This window comes from Ursus arctos, unplaced genomic scaffold (assembly GCF_023065955.2).
Source record: "Ursus arctos isolate Adak ecotype North America unplaced genomic scaffold, UrsArc2.0 scaffold_3, whole genome shotgun sequence".
Taxonomy (NCBI): Eukaryota; Metazoa; Chordata; class Mammalia; order Carnivora; family Ursidae; genus Ursus; species Ursus arctos.
The window spans coordinates 34845432-34860465 of NW_026622985.1; the positions used below are offsets into that span (position 1 = coordinate 34845432).

General features: G+C 40.3%; 1 long non-coding RNA gene across 1 annotated transcript in view; it reads left to right on the forward strand.

The window, feature by feature from the left end:
* The window catches only part of LOC125281118 (uncharacterized), a 47851-nt gene that overhangs the window by 8196 nt on the left and 24621 nt on the right, over nt 1-15034 (forward strand). The window contains exon 2 of the long non-coding RNA XR_007188191.2: nt 4089-4202. This is a non-coding gene — a long non-coding RNA (uncharacterized LOC125281118). The remainder of the gene's footprint in view (nt 1-4088; nt 4203-15034) is intronic.

The window sequence follows — 15034 nt, forward strand, 5'->3', positions numbered from 1 at the left end:
TGTTTAGGCTTTCGAGAGCAAGTGTATTATGGTATCAATGCCCTATGAATCAGAAATAAGTCTGTATCGTCAACATGATCTGATTAATAGTATATTTGGATCTCTTCAGCTTATCCCACCAAGTAAGACAGAAATATTAAGTCAGTAATAGTTACAGTCCACTGTTATCCCCTCTGAGGTTTAGAAGGATGATAAACAATGAAGAATAAGCCCCTATTTCTAGTATTATAATCTAGGAGAGTAGGGACTAATCAGAAGATATCTTTGATTTAATAGAGGAGTGGAACAGTCATAGAAAGAAAATGCTGTGGGATCTCTCTTGTAAGAATAAACCCTGATACCCTACTCTGTACGTCTGCTGTCCTAACCAGGGAAGACCAGGGCATCATCAGCACCTTTTCCACCTGGGTTACCTTCATTCTGAAGGGATGAATCCACAGACCATTAAAAACCATCCACTGACACTAGGAGAATGTAGAGACACATTGATGCCATTTCTTCCTCTTTCTTTTGGTTTGCACACACCTTAAATGATGACCTTTTTTTTTTAAACCTGATACTAAAGAGTACATAATTTCATTGAATATGAAAATGAGCAGGAAGGATTAAAATAGGTGGATTATAAATTTCAGAAATTGACCTCAAAGTTATTGTATAAAAGTTACACTTGAAAGGAGAAAAAACAAAATGAAGGGAAAAGGTCCTTGTAAAATAAACAGTCATGAAAAATAATTCACAGTGGCTTATATAAAAATGTATGTATTTATTTATTCAAAACTAACAATATTTGGAGCTCTATGCACTAGGCACTGGTTTAGGCCCAAGGAATATAGTGGTGAGTTAGACAAAGTCCTTAACATCATGGAATTTACAGAAATTGTAATTAATCAGATATAGGTAGAAATTACAGCATGTATTATAATATATAGGTTAGGATAAATAGAAAAGTGGTTTTTCTACTTTTTAATGATAACACTGATGATGGCATGATGATGATGACGATGGCAATAGTTTACACATATGAAATGCTTAATATTCGTTGGGCGCTGGAATAGGCCTTTTTACATAGATTATGTCTTTTAATTCTCACGAGTACCTTATATATCAGGTAAATAATTTACACAAATTCATATAGCTACTTAACTGGCAACACAGGGACTGTACCCTAAACAATATGCGGTACCGTGTCTCTTGTAGAAGCCAATATATATGCAGAGTGAAAGGAACTATCAGCTCAATAATTTTCTGAAGTGGTTTTTGGCACACATATAGTCAGCTACGACAGCCTCAGAAATGTTTAGCCCTGGTGTATGACGTAGCATTTTACAGTAGCTTATTTCAGTTGTTTCTACTGGTTGGTTGGTTGGTTTTCTGTAATCGCAGCCTGATATAAAAATTTTAACCTATACCAAGGGGGTGAATTTTGCTTTCTTAGTAAAAAACATATCACGACCTAAATTTTTGTAACAGTGATAACCTCTAATTATATACCAAGTAGCACTTGCTCATTTGCTGAATAATATAGTATCTTAGTTTAGTACCAAAACTTATCTGATAGAAGCTACATGAATTATGGTAGAGTGTCTAGAAGAAATAAATCAGACTCTGTAAGGACTTTATCAAAATTATTAAATCATAGTTAGCCTAGAGAATTATGTATAGGTACCAATGAATCTTTCCTAAGAAGTGATTGAACTCATTCTCTGCAAAAACTTGTATGTTTTCCTTAATAAAGTTAGCCATAGGCTTTAGCTGATGTTGTCTCAGCCTCTTCTTACAGCCAGCTTGAGACACAATTTGAATGACCTACTTCCCAGAGTTGGTTTGGGAATTATTGAGCCTGCTTCTCTAGGCTATGAGTAGAGCTCTTTAAATACATAAAAGGTCCTCATGTTTTGCCACAGATCAGTATTTATCAGTAAATACCTTCAAATTCCTTTTGGAAGTAATCAGATTAAATATAAATATATAAAATATATATTTATTCTGCAGAATTAGTGTATTCTTTTTTTTTTTAAAGATTTTATTTACTTATTTGACAGAGAGAGATAGACAGCGAGCGAGAGAGGGAACACAAGCAGGGGGAGTGGGAGAGGAAGAAGCAGACTCCCAGCGGAGGAGCCTGATGCGGGGCTCAATCCCAGGACTCCGGGATCACGCCCTGAGCTGAAGGCAGACACTTAATGACTGAGCCACACAGGCACCCCAGAATTAGTGTATTCATTCAAACTTTCACAGCTCTGTTTGGTGCAGCATAGGGAAGGAAAGAAAGGGAGTTGGTCTCCCCTTATTGAGTGCTTTGAAATATTATTGACACCTGTACGTGTCTTAATCTAAGAAGGAAAAATGAAGAGGAGAGAAACATTTCAATCTGTATTAAATAATTGGAAAACAATCTAAAAACTCTGATAAATATTAACATTGTTCACTGATTACTTAAGAACAGTTCAAAGGCCATTGTTGCTAAAAGTTTCATCTTTATAACTGAAGTTATGTGTTAGCAAGGAACACCACAATATGGATGTGGGTGCTCTTTAATTACTAATACCGAGAATTGCATTTTCTTCTTTTTTGATTTTAATTCATCTTTGAAAGATCGCACGCAATTGATTTTCAGCTGATTCTTATTTACATACATTAATATAAAAGTAGATATACGGTAGAATAAATTTTTATTAACATTTGGATTTTTCAATCTGGGGCAGGGAATAATTTAGACATTTAAAAATAATTTGTTATAATTTGATTCAACAAATGGATTAAGGACCTGTAAACATGACACTCTTAGACAAGTTCAGCCAATATTTTTCTTGCATTCTAGGAATTGGCAGTCGAAACAAATGGTAGTGACATTTATCAAGTTCAATTAATTAAATCAATTTATGTACAAAATGTAAGTGGATTAAGTGCTTGAGAAAAGGGGGATAATAAGTGAATATTAGTAAAGTAAGACCAGGACATTTTCTACCTTTTAGTGGAACATTTCATGGAAGGAGACACAATAGCTTCGATGAAGAAAAAGGATTTGTAAAGTATGAGACTAAGAGGAAGAAATTTCACCTATTGAGTGCAGCTTAGCAGACTAAGAAAGCATTTACCAAATGTATAGAACAAGAGCAGAAGGAACCTATAGCTAATTGGATCCATGGTCTTTGGTTAAAAAAAAAAAAAAAGTCTTTGAAATGCTTTCTCAGTTATTGTGGGAAAAAATTATGCCAAATTCAATGACTTAAACAATACATTTATTATTGCTTATGAGTCTACCAGTCAGTGTATCTGGACCTCGCTCTGTTGATCGTGCCTGGTGTCATTGATTCACTGTGCAGTCGGTGGATGCGTCAACTGGTTAGCTGGGTGTTGGCTGGGAGTCGACTAGGGCAAAGTTGATGACTGGGTTATATGTCTTTCATCCTTTAACAGACTTGCCTGGGCTTGTTCTTATAGCATGGCAGAGTTCTAAGAAGAGTAGAAGCATAAAAGGTGTCTTAGGGCCTAGAAAAAGAGCTGGCACATCATCACTTCCACGGCACTAAGTTGTGCAAAGGAAGACACACAAGACCAACCCAGATTCAAAGAGCAGGAAAACAGATGCCCCCTCTTGAGTGCAGGAGTGGCAAAGTCATTGGGCAAAGGCACAGATACAAGGAAGGCATAGATATAAGGAAGGGTAAAGTTAGGGACCGCTTACAATCTATCCACCATGTTGGGTGAGGATCTTGGCTCTAACCTTGGGCAGCGGGAAGCCAAGAGGAGTAACCTAGGGGTGCATGGGCAAAGATGCTTGGTTAGGATAAAAGCCAGAAGGTTCTGATGACGAAGGAAAACGTGGGGGATGGTCAGGGCACACACTTATTAATTCAAAAAGTTAGGAAGGGATGGGTTAGAAATCTGTTGTGAGAGGAGAAGCATGACAATGAATTTGAGACTTGACCAATCCTCACAGCTACTGTGGCAAATCCAAATTACATGTAGGAGAAAATGAGCAGCCTCTCAAAAGTAATTTTACTAACTCAATTTATAAAAACATCAATTTCTAGAAAGCAAAAGACTGAAGGTTCTGATTATGCCTTTTTTCTCTTATGTTACAGAATGGAAAAGACTCCTGCAACTTGATGACCACTTTGTGCAGAGAGACTCGTTTCCAATAGAGCCAACCTCCAAGAAGTCACAGGATTTGTTCCCAGCACTGGCCAACCAATCTGGTGAGGGTAAAGGCTATAATAAGCCAATCCTGCCAATATTTCAGAAACTGATGATAACGTGCCACTCCTAGCTCACCCTCTGGCAGCCTGCGTTTGTTTCTAGTCTTTTCTGAATATTCACTTAGATGGCTGCAATGAGAGAGATGTCCAGAGAATTCGGTTTGCTCTTCAATTTACAGGTCACCTCCCAAATTTGCTCTTGTCTTAATTCTTCTGAACACTTAGTTCGAATCTGGACTTGAGAGAGACTTCTAGTGACCCCCCCCCTTTTTTTTGCATAATACTTCTCTTACTAAAGTAGAATTCCTTCTCTTTAATCCTGATCAATGTTTTCTGAGGCTTCTGCTTTCTTTTATTATGCCAGAAGTTTCTTATAATTCCTCATACTTTGTTCTAGTTGGAAGAGTGCAGTTTATCTGGAAGGGAAGGAGTTTGCAAATACTTTTTGGTTGATACGAGTAACACAATCAGAAGTTTGAGGGCACACAAATCATGAGCTTCAAGTATTGGTCTTGGTGCATCCAGTGCCTGGAAATAAGTTCTTTTATCCTTTTTAGAAGGACATTTCCTAAAGCAATGCTAGAGACTCTCCTTCACAAAACTTACTTGGGTACCTGTAATCTAAACTTTGTGTTGTCATCATGCCTTTGTATAAACTAAAAACTGGGCATGAGGTTATGCATTTGTCGTATATGAGAAGGGCTATAAGGCAATATTATAAATGTATTTTCCTGAGGTCATGATTCATACTGGTACACTAGAGCAGAGGTTGTCAAACTTTTTCTCTAGGGGCCAGATAGTAACTATTTTAGCCTTTGCAAGCCATACTGCCTCTGTGGCAGCTACTCCAATATGGAGGCAGCCACACGCAATAAGTAGATAACCAAATGGGTGTGGCTATGTTCCCGTAAAACCATTTTTATACGAATAGGCAGTGGGCTGGATTTGGCCCACAGGGCCCTGCTCTAGATCAATGTTTCACTTAGTGATCAATTTAGTGGAATGTTACCAATAATTTAATAAAATAAAATATCAGCATACATTCCATATTGTAAAAGGGTACGTATTTATCTTTTAAAACACAGGTGTTCAAGTCAACATGCAAAAATTCATCTCTTTTTGTAGGTTCCAGTTAGTGAAAGTCTGAAAACTGTTAGTCCAGAGTGTTAGAGCTGAAGTCCAGCTTTTGATAGTATGTAGTAAAGACTTCAGCCTTGCCCAAAGAGAAGCTTGGCTTTTTTCCTACCTCCATCCCTACCCCGCCCCCCAGCCCACCACCACCACCAGCTGCTCTCTAAACCCTTTGAGTGTCTTGCCTGATAAGAGTGTCTTTGTCTACCTGGGGACTTTGGACCACGCCAGGAAGAATAACAGTGTGACTTCTGGTGTGTCTTTGAATCTTGTGGTATCAGAGTGATCTCTGGAGAGGCTGGAGATTGAGACCAAGCATGTGGGTAGTTGACTATGGAGCCCCAATAAAGACTCTGGATACCAAGGCTTTGGTGAATTTCCCTGCTTGGCAATGCCCTATCCGTATTGTCACACATGGTTTCTGAGAGAAAGAGGAACATGTTGTCCATAATTCCACTGGGAGAGGGCAACTGGAAACTCCATCCTTGGAACTTTCCTGGACTCAGCTCCATGCATCACTTCCCTTGTCTGATTTTAACCTGTCTCTTTCAGCTGCAATGAACTGCAACTGAATATAACAGCTTTCAGTGAGTTCTGTGAGTTCTTCTAGCAAATTATTGACTCTAAGAGTGGTCTTACGTACCCCTGAACTTGTAATTGGCATCACAAGTGAAGGGACTACTGTGGACTATGGCCTTTGAGTTTCTAAGATGTGGGAGCCGTGGGTCAGTGACATTTATAAAGGTCATGCAGCAAATTAGTGCAGTAAAACCACAACGAGAGTATCTGGTCTGTAGTCTCCTTATTTAGAGGCTTCTTCCTATCCCTGTGCCTATTCCTGATGCCTGTTGACATTTGTTGAGTTCATCTGACTTTGTCCCTGGGGCCTTGTACATACTAACCTATTTTATCCTCAGAAGGACCCTATAAGATTCATACTAGTGATGCAGGCTGGCCAGGTCCAAGGTCCCAGAGGCAGTTCTGCAGGACCAACCAAGAGTATCCTTGGCTTCATGCAGGATAGAAATCAAACGTGAGCTGAGAGGAAGTGGGAACAGAGTTTACTGAAATTTATTGAGGAGAGAGAGCAGAGATAGACCACGTGAGAGTCTCAGAGAGGAAAGGAAAGAGAGTCTCATCTTTGCTTGGGGGTCTGGGGTTTCTATAGGATAGTGGTCTGCTGTGTGTGTCCTCTCAAGCATCCAGGAACTGGTCAAAACAAGGATGAATGCTCAGGTGGCCTCCATAAGTCACTTATGCCCTACAGCCGGGGGTTTTGGCATCAAGGTGTCTGAGTAGTCTTGAAATACATACATGATGTCCCCATCTGGTCACTCCTTAGATGTTATCAATTGTGCTGAAAGACTCCAAAGAAATCATTAACTTGACCTTTACAAGGAAGACATTATTGGTACTCTAAACCGTGTATAGGGTCAGGGTGCAGGTCCTAGCAAGAACAGAAGCAGGAAAAGGAAAAAAAAAAAAAAAAAAGCAGGTTCTTTTTTTCATGGGGTCCCTCAATTTCCCTATCTCAGTAGGATTATACCCATTTTATAGCAACAAAACTGAGGTTTGGAGAGCTTAGGTAAATTTCCCAGGATCATACAGGGTTTAAATGGTGAAACCAGGGTTCAAAGCCAGAGACTCTGTTTCCACCAGAATCTTATACTCTCATTGCTTAATATCGTTTCCTTGGATGTTGTACATTCCACTCTCTAGAGAAGCTGATTTTAATTTACTTCACATGAAACCATCAGGTTATCTTGGGCATATGTACATAACAAAGACCTGCATCATACACGTCTTCTGTATTCCCCTTAGTACCTGGCATAGTTAACCCTTAACAAATAGAGGGTGACAAAAATGAATGAGGAGAAAAGATAAAGGGCATCAGGTTTGAATCACATGTGTCTTCTTGGTTTTCCACATTGTTGTTGACATACTGGTTTTCTTTCTCTGCATCTTTTTCTTCTTTCGCTCCTCTCTCTCCCCCACTTTCCTCCCCCCTTTCCCTTGTGTCCTCTAATTCTTGCCCCCATCTCTATTATTTTTATTATTATTGGCAAAATCTGATTAGACTAATCTAAATGTCTTAATTGCTTGAAAAACTGAGTTAAGCCAAAATTGCAGCTGACTGGAGTATTTGGTTGGACTTTGCTTAAATAGTTTTTTGCTATAATACTTTCTTTAACAGTGTTTTCCTGCTATTTACTACACAATGGAACCCAAATTTTCCCTTAACCCCCTCTCAGGCATTTAGGGTAAGGATACCCATAAAAGGATATCTGAGAACAAGCAATGGAAAAATAGGCACTGTATAATTCCTGCCCATATAATTTATAATGCTCTGAAATCTAAAGTCAAAAAGACTATTCTAACCATCTAATTCATAATTTAGGCCGCTTAAAGAATCCAAAGGAAATCTCCCTTTTGAAATGTATTTAATTTAATTTCTTTTTCCAATCCTAATTCCAGAGTAGGAATGAGGAAATTCACCCATTAACTCACCAGTGGGAGGAAAAAGATGTTTTCCTGCTCCTCATGTATTCGATATTCTAGGAAAAGCTAGATTCTTGGGATGAATAAACCAAAAAGTAATAAATAAGCGTAACACTAACAGTGACTTCTATCTATCTCTGTGGTCTTTTGATACTTTCTGGGCACCATCACATTATTTCATTTGATCCTGAGGGGGAGATAGTGGAAGTATTAAACCCCACGGGATATTGTTATTTGTAAGTAAATATATATATCTGGTCTTCCTCCGGTTTCTGGCAACAGAGCTGCTAAAACCCTTGGCAACTCCTATGTGATGAGAGCAACAAAGGTGTCTGTTGCTATGTTAATGAGGTGACTTTTGGAAAACACCTAAGGATGGGGGCTGGTTGGAAGAACCAACCATGTGAGTGAGTAGAAGATTGGTACTTTCAGTCCCCCACCTGACCTGGGGCATGGGAGAAAAGAGGCACTAGAGGTTGAATCAATGCCCAAGGGCCCATGATTCAGTCGTGCCTATATAATGAAGCCTCCTTAAAACAGCAAAAGGACAGGAGTACCTGGGTGGTTCGGTAAGTTGAGCATCTGCCTTCAGCTCAGAGCCCCGGGCTTCCTGCCCAGCAGAAGTCTGCTTCTCCCCCTCTGGCGCGCTCTCTCTCTAATAAATAATATCTTTAAACAATAAATCAGAAGGATAGGGTTTGGAGAGCTTCTGGTTGGTGTGTAAGTGGAGATTAGGGAATGAGTGCCAGAAGAGAATGGAAGCCCCGCGGCCTTTGCTCCTGCCTTGCTGTGTGCATCTCTTCCTCCTGGCTGGACCTGAGCTAGATCCTTATCTAGTAAGTCGTGTTTCTCTGAGTTCTGTGAGCCTCTGTAGCAAAATAATCAAACCCAACGAGGAGGGCATGGGGACCTCTGATTTATAGCCAGTCTGTCAGAAGTGTAGGTAACAATCTGGACTTGAGCTGGTATCTGAAGTGGGAGGTGGGGGGGCCAGTCTTGTAGCACTGAACCCTTAACCTGTGGGATCTGATGCTATCTCAGGTGGACAGTATCAGAATTGAGTCAAATTCCGACACACGCAGCTGATGTCCAAGAATTGCTTGGTGTCTTGTAGGAACCGACCCCTCCCACACACACATGCACCCCTCCAACACTGAAATGCCTCAGAACACCTAAAGACCTTATGACTTATTTTCATCCTAGAGATGACAAGATTTACCCCCCTGCCCCCACCCAGGTCAAGGAATTTCTGAAGGTCATATGTCTAAGTCAGGACTTCTGACTTTCCTTTGTTTAAATAAATATCCTCAGTTGGTGAGCTCTTTCTTCAAACACACTTTTTTTTTTTTTTTTAAACCCAGAGCTGTAAACCTGTAGTATGCATGAATATATGTCAATGAGTTTCAGGAGTCAGCTAACCTTCTGAAATTCAGTTTAACATGCATATACGCTCACCACCCTCCCCCATGGTCAGTCTATTTTATTTTATTTTTTTAAAGATTTTATTATTTATTTGGGAAGAGAGGGAGAGTATAGAGGGAGAGGGAAGAAGCAGACTTCCTCCTGAACAGAGAGTCTGACATGGAGCTCGATCCAAGGACCCTGGGATCATGACCTGAGCCGAAGGCAGATGCTTAAGCAACTGAACCACCCAGGCACCCCAAGACAGTCTATTTTAATCTTAAAAGTGTCAAGAGTATTTACCTTAAGAAGGAGATTGCCTACATAACCCATATGAGAGAGGTTGTGTTGGGCCTTTAGTCTAGACCAGGTACTGTCTCACTATATTGAGGACTTCCAGGAGACTTAGAGTGCAAGCCCCATGTACCCTCCTCTGTGCCCTGTCTCCCTTCCATTCCACAGTAACCAAACTGACCCATATTCCCAATTATCTTCTTCCTATTATCCCAGTCAGTCCAAAAGACTGCTCCTTCTTTCACACGTTTTCCTTCATGAGTTGCCAGATCCTGACCACTAAGTGATTGCCTTCACTTAATGTTTGAAATTCAGGCTGTTGATTTTGCCCTCCTCTCAAACGCAATTAGTTACCTGCCACCCTTGCTTCTTCCTTGATGACATCAGAGACCTCGACTCCACCTGCCAGCTTCTAAGACGATGACCCTCTTAACACTTTAAACTTGGAATTTCTCATCTCCTTTACCCAGGTGATTACAATGCTGGTTTTGCACATCCCACTCTTCCATTATACTGTGCTACTTTAATGCATTAAAGTACTAGTATTTTTGTTGGCATAACACCCATCTGAGATATTAATAATTTCTAGCTAGAGCTATCCCAGAGAGTATTAAAAATGTGAACAAAATGACGGTGAACTTTTTACTTTTTTATTTTTGTGTTGTTGTTTTGATTTGTGGTTCTTTAATAATGAGCAAGTTGCGTATCTTTTCTTCTCTTTTCTGCTTTTTGGCAGTGAGTTTTTTAATGTAAAACTAACCTAAGTAACCTATGGGGTAAGAAGTCAAGATTGGGGTTGCTCTTAGGTGTATAGTGTGACTGCAGGCAAGCAGGAGGGGAGTTTCTGGGAGGCTGGTAATGTTTTTGGTGTTGGGTGAGTGAGGTCCTCCATTACACACTTTGTGAAATATTTCTTTGTGCTGTATTCTCTGATGAGATATGCACTGTTTGTGATCACAGAAAATACTCTGAGGTCCTTTCTCCCCTTTGAAGCTATCTAAAAGATAATGTTCTTGTTTTAATTTGGACTCCCCAGGTTACCAGTGAATTCGAATTTTATGTTTTAATCATTTGTAGTTCTCCCAAAGCCAGTTTGTCCTGCACTTTCTGGGATCCATAACAGGATCTTAAAAATCATGGGTAGGGAAAGGGACAACAGGGAGATTAGGAGGGTGTGCGGTAGGGGCTGTGGGGGTAGAAGAGAGCAGTGGAGGGTGGGAGGTCACTACCTCGTCCAATCCCAGGCTGGCCCTGTAGGCTGATTACTGATGCACTTCACTCTCCTCCTCTTCTTATTTGAAGCCCGGTAAATTGTCAGGGGCCTGACCCCTGGTGCTCTTAGATGATTTATTTAAACAAGGATTTTTTTCATCAATCATCTGAGCCAGAAGGTCAAAGGCACCTCAGGCCTGGACCCTGACCCTCTTTCAGGGAGAGCAGCACCTCGGGTGGAATATAGAATCTGATGACAACCACATCCTGCTTTGTGATAAATCACCAACTTAAATATCAAAATACCAGCATTGCCCTCGTGCCTCCATGTTGCAGGGACCACTCTGTTTCTATTCCCTTCTCTTCCCCTTTATCTTTGCCAGCACGGGTTTACCTGAAAACGCGTTCATCTTCAGTCCCCAACTGGTGAGTTTTCGGGGACTTCGTCTCTCCCTCTTCTTTATAGAAGCCCAGAGATTTGTCCACATCCTCCTTTCGTAGTCCCTTTACTTTCCCCTGTTTCCCCCACAGTCTGAGTTTTGTTGCTTCTGTCCAACCTGGCCCAGCCAGCCAGCCATTTTCACACCATTCTTCTATCACTCCAGTGTCAGATGATTTCACACCATCCTTCAAGAGTTTGACAGAACTCACTCAGCTCTTCCGTGGCAAGTCTGCTGGAAGCCAAGGCCCACGGATGTGAATTCCTGAGGCTTACTTTCTCAAGGTCACTCTGGTTCTGAATCCTACCCAACTCATCCTCCTGCTACTGTGCTCTGCTCTGAGTCTTTTCTTCACCTCCCCACAACTGTTCTCAGACGGTAGTTTTGTGTGTAGCAGATATCACTGACCACTTAAGTGAAGAGGAAGTTACAAGATAAAAGAGGAAACAACCTTAAGTTGAATGTCTGCTGTCTCTGGTACCCTCTTCCTGCCATCCTTCTTGGCAGGCCTCACTATCCAGTCCTCCTTCTGCGTGTGTCCTCTGTACCCCCTATTTTCTTCTCTATCTCACTTCCAAATTCCAGTTAATTTGTAGTGAAAATCCATCTGTCCACTATCATCGTCTGAGGCTTCTTTTGCTTTCAGGCTGCCAAGTAGGTATGGAGAAAACCTGGCTAACCTTGGTGAGGCCCTTTGCTGACTGGGATTCTGTTATTTTCATTTGAATTCTCCACCGTATCAGTCACCAACTCTCTTCCTTCTCTTCAAAAGTCCAGCCTTCCTTCAGGCTGCCATCTTGCCAGCAGCTGTCCTACCCTCTTACTCAGGAGAAAAGTTGGGGAGCATCATGCATATACTCTCCTACTTCTCCTCCTTCCTGTAGGAGAAGGTCTCAAACGTTCATCTTTCTTGGTCCCTCTCTTTTCTGATGGACAAGCAAGCATTTTCCTTTTTGTTGCTAAGCCTATCTTTTCGAGCTCTTGTATCCGTGGATCTTCTGGGACTTAAGTCTATAAATTATGCTGTCTCCCTTAGATTTTCTAATTCTTACCCTCCATGGGCTTCCTCTTTTTGCCTAAAAATGTAACTTGCCCCCTCCACCAAATCGATAATAACCACGACAATTATAATAATAAAATAAATGGAGAAACGTTCCCTTGTTCTGGTTCCTGTGTGCACAATACCTTCCATGCTTTTATTCAGTTTCCACTGTTGAGAGCATCGCCTGTATCTTTTGCCTGACTCTGTCCCTTACTAATTGCTCATTCTTCTGAAATCTTGCAACCCTACTTCCATTGTCACTACTGACGTTCTCCATATACCTCTCTGTCAAATCCAGTGAAATTCTCATTCACTGGTGACCTTCTCTATCGCTGGAAGCGGCTCTTCACTCAAAGCCCTTTGCTTCTTTGACTCCAGAACTTCATCCACCATGCTTCTCCGCCTGCTTCTACCTCTTGGAGCTTTTCCACCCTGTATGATAAGCCATTTTTTCCAGGCTCTTATATGAAGACATGCCATGACCTCTGCCCTTCACACTTTTCTCTTTACCCCCTTCATGAAGAATCTCATCAGCAATCCTGTAATAGACTTCTTTCAGAAACCTCTCCTGGCCTTATTTTGCCTGCTTGAGATGTAGGTACAAACAAGTCAGCTTGACTTCAAAGTTCCACACCAAACATTTTGAATCTACTATTGTCCTCCTGTTGTTCTTATGCATACCTATCCAAGGGACTGCTAGATGATGGCTAAGTAAGCCGTAAGCTTTTCTGCATCCCAGTTTTTGCAGATGCCATTTACTCAGTCTGAAAACCACCTCGCCCCCTGTCCATGTGGCATCAACGTCAGCATGCACGCTCAGCAAGGGAGCTACAACTAGTTCTGGGTTATTCCAATAAGAAGCTTGCTTAGCTACTAGCCTGTCTTAATATATTATTCTTAAACAACAAGTTGACTTTTTCTCTGCTCTCTTAAATAATGTTCTACTTTCAGAAGAGAAAGAAATATAAATTCTATTCTATTTATGGAAGTGTTACATGATATAAGAAAGCAAGTCTATTCCTTTTTTTGAAGTAAGAATCCAAATATGACTACTGAATTTTCTTTTGGTAAGAAAGGTAAAATAATATTAGAATGAAGTTCCTCATTTTTTGTTTTATTTGGTTTTCTAACTTTTCAAGTTGTACATTTTGCTGGGTGCTAAAGCACTGGACTCTGTATTATAGGGTGGCTGTGGGTGGTATTATAGTTCACGACTGTCAGTGAAAGCGTGATCATACTGTTGACTGGTTTGGCTTAGACAGTAGGAAACATCTGGTAGTTTCCTGATATTTATCAAGACAGAGCTGTGTTTCCTTTAAAAACAGCTTCACATGAACAATGCAATACATAATAGCAGAGGAATTTTATAACACAAGTATAGGAACAAGAATGCAACTATTAAATATAGAAATTAGTTTCAACAATGTTAATCAAAAAATTAATTATACTCAATAAATATATCAGTATTTATATTCTTAGTAAAATGTGTTTAATGAAATGGTGGACCTTCTGATTTACTTTTCTATAGCTAGTTTCTACATCCAGTTTAAATTGAGACATTGAAGCCAATGAAGAGGACTGCTGCCCCCTCCCCCAATCACACCCTTCTTTCTAGGGCCCTGACCAACATTTGCATCTTTGATAGGGGCTGACACTATAGAACGTATTTTGCCATGGCGATCCTACCTACCTTGCCACTTCTGTAGATACTTCTCTGTGTACAGAGATACTATTCCTCTCCTCCCTCCCTACCATCCTGTCTCTTTCTTCATCCCACTAAAAAGAGTACATTTTGAAAGCAATTTGATCCAGAATAGTGTTTCTTTCCACTGGAAAAAAAAAAAAAATCAGACAACCAATCTTGGATAGTGGTGCAAATTTTGGTCATACTTTCTTTAATGTAAAGTTCAAATGTGTTTCCACACCAGTCACAGATGAACTTGGAAGAAAGAAGTGAACATGAAATCTGAAAACAGTTTAGAGAAATGAGAGGGGTCTGGCATTTCTACTTGAACTCTGTAGGTTTCAAAACTTGGGTTCCAAAATCCAAATCTCTCAGCTAAGGAATCTTAAAGTAGGGTGGCTTTGCCTGACATTTCTACTTTTATATATGCCTGTGATGAATATCTAAATGTTATCTTGCTTCTGATCTGTATATCAGAAAACTGGACTAAATAACTTATAGTTATGGTTCCAGAGTTAGCAAAAACATCAATCCTCTATGCTTGGCCCAAAGTAGACATGGCTGATCAATCACAGGGTACTCCCCTGCTGAGGTAGAACAGGTTTCATAGTCCTTCTCAATAGCACTGCAAGCTTACTAATCAATTGGAGTTGACATGACAGATTAAACCCATTTTCTTTCTCAGGTTTGGACTTTTCTAAATATAACAGATACAACAATTATTTGGGCAAAACTTATCATTAATCACTTTTCAAAAAAAATGCTGGAAGACTATCTTGGCAGTCCCTCTTTTCTATTTTGTACATGGCCATTTTAGGAGATGAATGACTGCGGGTGATCCGATTCCTGCCTTATCTTTCTTCTCCAACAGTGCCTTAAAACTTGATCCCATCCATTTTGAATAGACTTCTGAGCACATCATTCTCAGGTCCTCACAACTGATCTATTTTCAGCAATGGTTGGAAGGACAAGGCGTCCTTCCTTTTTTCTGGAACTTATCTCTCTCTGTTCCTTAAATTCCATTAGTTTCTTCCATCCTCTAAGCTGTTTTTCACTTCATCGTTTCCTTACCATGTTATGTCTCCTCTCTCCAATAATTGTCCTTCCACACTGTATAAATATGCAGTCA